The sequence below is a fragment of the Pongo pygmaeus genome, chromosome 14, assembly GCF_028885625.2.
Source record: "Pongo pygmaeus isolate AG05252 chromosome 14, NHGRI_mPonPyg2-v2.0_pri, whole genome shotgun sequence".
NCBI lineage: Eukaryota > Metazoa > Chordata > Mammalia > Primates > Hominidae > Pongo > Pongo pygmaeus.
This window is the reverse complement of record NC_072387.2, coordinates 39377989-39382421: the sequence shown is the minus strand read 5'-3', so window position 1 is coordinate 39382421 and position 4433 is coordinate 39377989. Positions and strand designations below refer to the sequence as shown.

General features: G+C 45.3%; 1 long non-coding RNA gene across 1 annotated transcript; it reads right to left on the bottom strand.

The window, feature by feature from the left end:
* Positions 1-468: 468 nt before the first annotated feature.
* Positions 469-2646, bottom strand: LOC134738048 (uncharacterized). The gene is made up of 4 exons (XR_010123536.1): positions 2484-2646; positions 1754-1911; positions 1201-1300; positions 469-768 (listed from the first exon to the last, which is right to left on the bottom strand). It is a non-coding gene; the product is annotated as an uncharacterized LOC134738048 (long non-coding RNA).
* Positions 2647-4433: the final 1787 nt, after the last annotated feature.

Here is a 4433-nt window from a genome sequence, read left to right as displayed (position 1 = left end):
GTCTTGAACTCCTTGCTTCAAGCAATTCTCTCATCTCTGCCTTCCAAAGTGTTGGAATTACAAGCATGAGCCACTGTGCTTGGCCAGGAGTTCTTTATATATTCTGGATATCAATCCCTTATCAGATGTATGATTTGCAAATATTTTCTTTGATTCTCCTTGGGTTGCCCCTTCACTCTGTTGATTGTGTCCTTTGATGCATTTGAAACCCTCCTGAGCCCTTCCCTCTGGTATCCTGCCCCTGCTCTCAGGCTGCTCTGCCCTTTGCATGGGGTTCTTGGGTATTGGGGGTACTCCTCCACCTTGCATCCTGCTGCCTCCCTGGGTGGCCTGCACCCACTGAGGGGTGGGGGAGTGGCAGGTGCTTCATCCCTCTGTGATTTCTGCCCCAGTCCTCTTCTAACAAACGCAAATCCTATTATGAGAATTTGCTAACACGTTTTAAAAATATGCAAATGTATTGGGAGCTTATTTCAGAGACAATTTTTTTTAAAGAAAAAGTAACTTACATATTTTTAAAATCTAGAGAATATACAACTCCTCTGCCACAACGTGAGGGAGAGAAGTCTGCAGACGGCTGACTGGTGAAGACTGAACAAGACGGAAAGGCAAGTTGCTATGCCCGAAGCCTTTGAAGGGAGCCAGCAGGGTCCATGGGAGGTTCAGGACACATATCTGCAGCCCTGCTTCCGGCCCCACCCTTGGGAAAGCATTTTGCAGGTGATCCTGGGCCTCTGCTGGGGAAGGCCCCAAGAGGTGAAGCATCCTCTGCAGAGGAGAGAGCACATCCGGAGGTAGAAGACAGACCACTGTCTGGGCTCTGCTTAACTGCTGTGATTTGGGATTGTAACTTACCCCCGTGAAGCCTCAGTTTCCCACATGGAAATCAAATTGATCATTGTTATAACATTTCACTTTTTTGTTATGTGATGTAATTTACACAGTGCTTTCGTATACGTTATCCAATTTAGCAAAATAATACAGAGCAATGCATTTTGAAAATAATAAATGCTTAACATATGTGAGGAATTCTTTTTTCCTTTGAAAACTACCCCGGATGGCTTGGCTATTGTTTAGTTAAGAGAATTATACAATTTTTGAGACATGGTTCCTTATCTTGTGTAGGCTGAAAGGCAATTAAATAATTATTCATGTCAGAATCCGAGGTAAATAAAAGGCTGCTTCAAAGAGTCCACTTACGGAGTGAAAAGCAGTTGAGTAGAAACAGAGAGTGGTCTGTAATTTCCTTCTGGAAAGAATATCCACTCCATATGGCCTGAAGCAAGAATTTCAAACTCCTCTGTGGGGAGAAAGAGACAGAAATAAAAATTTTTAAGTTTTTTTACTCCGATTTGTCCTAGCCATTTTCTGAACAGCCTATGGAAGCCATCCGCTCCTCTAAACAAAAATAAGCTAAGAGACAGAAAGAATGATTTGATTTCCGTGTGTAGGGATGGTTCAGTCATAAATCAGTGTCTTTTTCCAAGAGGAAGGGGCCAGCAACAAAAGTTGGTGATAAAAAGGACATTAAACTTTAGTAGTCTCTTCACTGTTCCCTCCCACATCCAGTTGCCAACAGCAGAGACAACTGTGAGACACAGTGAAATGAAGTGACTGCTCCACTGCTGGGCAACAGGCGACCCAGTTGCCAGGCTCCCTGGCAGAAGAAATAGAAAGTCAATAGCAAACACGGATGCCTTCCTTCCTACCACATCACCTCCACTTTTCACCATCGCCTGTGTGATACACCCACCTCGCAATGCCTTCCTCAGCCTTTTACTTCTGTTTCCAGTGAGTCAAGAAAAACTTCTCCAGCTTGCCCTGTGGAGATGAATGAACCCATAATCCACTACACAGTGACTGTGACCTTTACACAGCCAAGACCCCCACAGAGCAGCCAAACATGCAGTCCTGCAAACAAAAGGAATTTCAAGATAACTCTGATCTTTCACTAATTATTCCAAAGCCCAAAGGGGATCCATGTACATAGTCCAAAGCCTACTTTAAGGAGGCATCCTCCCCTGTGTATTCCCACCCCATCCCATAGTTTCCCACTCTGCAGCTCCAAACTCAACTTGTCCCATCACCAGCCCCCGCCCTCTCTTCTTTCCCTTTCCCCATGCCCCACTGCCTCTATTTTTTATTATTGCAGATTGACCAAGTGTCTATGAAGCTGCAGCAAGGTTTCTTCTTTTTTGGAGCAGGGAATGGGGAGTGATTGGGCTTGACTGTGACAGATTGTTTTGGCAGGCTCAGTGGGCAGAGGCCGTGAACACCATCCCAGTAAGTAAAGGGACTGTAGGAGCGTTGAGTTCCCTTAGTTCCTGGCTGGAAACCCAGCTCCCCGCCTCCTCCCATCCATCAAGCTGTGAGCCATGACAGTGTCAGAGCCTGAGCTCCTGCCCAGACTTCTGGGTGAAGTGGTCCCATGGAGCAAAGCTTGGTTTGGAAGATTTGGAGAATGTGAAAGAACGTTCTCTTACCACAATCTCTTCCCCACCGCGGCCCCTTCGTAAGCTGCCATTGAAATCTATTTTTGCCAGAGCAAAAAATGGGGGCAGTGGACAGCTTCTGCCAACAGTGAATTTGTTCCAAGCCCACCCCACAGTCATGGGTTCCTCAGAGTGTCACTGAGTCACAGGACTCATGGAACTCTGCCCATGTCGTGAAGATAAACCATTGTGATCACTTTTAAAATCTTTCTCATCATGTCCTTGGGAAGATAAAGGGGTGGAACTGAACAGAAAGGGGCAGAGGTGGGACTTTTTTTCACTAACCTTAACCTTCATGCCAAGAACAGAGATCTCTGTTTGAAAGCATGTCTCAGATGACCATTTATTTGCTCCGCCTGGTAAACCTTGGTGTAATGCGTGGCTCTAAGCATTAGTCATTCCCTGCTGGGAAGGAGGTTAGAACTCCAGAAACAAGGCTATTGCAGAACTGGACTGTGTGGGTCACTAAACCACAGGGGAAAGGGTGGAGAAGCAGCTGGTGTCCCGCTTAAAGGTCACAAAGCATTATTTCTACTTTAATATCCAGAGTTCAAGTGGAAATAAACTCAGAAGGTTAAGATCTAAGTGAAAATTAACTGAAGGCAACTGTGCCATTTGGACTCTGAGATGTGCTTGCCTGGGAGAGTGCAAACCACGCTGGCTATCTTTCCATGAGCACAGCTGAACAGGAATAGGCATTAATAAGGATAAATATAAAGAAAAAATTGCTAATTATTGGCAGAGAATGCCAAGAAAAGTTGGTGGAATTCTCTTCTTTGGGGACCCTGGGAAAAGAACAGTAACAGTTAGGTACAGAGGCACCTGGAAGCAAATAAACTTCTTTCCCTGGGACAGTGGCTCTGTGCTGTGTGTAACCCCGAGTTCTTCAGGTCACTATAGTCTGGGTGAGTGACTCCAGGGTTATAGGATGAAATAGCCATGCTAATGAAAACTCATTGGTTCTGAGCCCCCTTCCAGAAGTACTGTGGATACTTTCAGCCTCTTTTCTCCCTGCAGAGTCTCACAGAGCTCATGTTCTGTCCTTGGTGATTAATACAGATTTCTTGGCTCTTCCCAGCCTGCTAGTCAGTGACCTTAATTTGCCACTTCTGTTGCTAATCATAACTCTTGCCTCAGCATCAAGCTGATCATTCTTGCAGCTGTAGATGTTGGCCCTCCTGCACTGGATGCTCGCAGAGAGGGGAAGGCGGTTTCCTCATCACCATTTCTAATAAAAAAACAAGAGGCTTGCATTCTCACTCTCTTGCTGAGCTAGCCATGAGGTTCCTGATGGCTGGAGGAAATATGAGGATATCTTCCCCGGAACACCCACCACACCTCTCTCAACAATCAACTCATGTTCCAGGACAGATGCTGTGAACAACAGCAAATGTAGAGCAGGTACTAGAAACTATGCTCAGTGCTTTACATAGATGATCTCATTTCATCTTTACTGTAACCCCATGAGGTAGGTACTATTATGGTCCCTATTCTACAGATGTGCAGAGAACCAGCACCTCAACTCTCTGATTTCAAGTTGAGAAGTTGGGGTTGGCCTGGTTGGCTCTTCAAGTCAAGAGGACTTTTTATTCTGTCTCATCAAGTGTCCTTTGGGTCACCAAGGCATTAGTTCTCAGTGGATATTGCTGGTGTGCCTGACGTAGGTGGCCATTAGGCCTCCCTCCATTACACATGCCGATAGCTCTTGGTTTTCTTTTATTTGCAATACAATTCAAAATTGTGAATAAAACCTCGAAAAACAGGGAAATGAAGTCTGAACAATAAAAATAGCTGAGATATTGGGTATTTAATGTTGCCAGGCACTGTTTGCCAAGCACTGTTCTGTGAGGACAGTGCCTGGCAACAGTAAATACTCAGTATCTTAGGAGGTAGGTACTATTATCATCCCCATTTTACAGGCCGCCAAGAGGTTAAGTAACC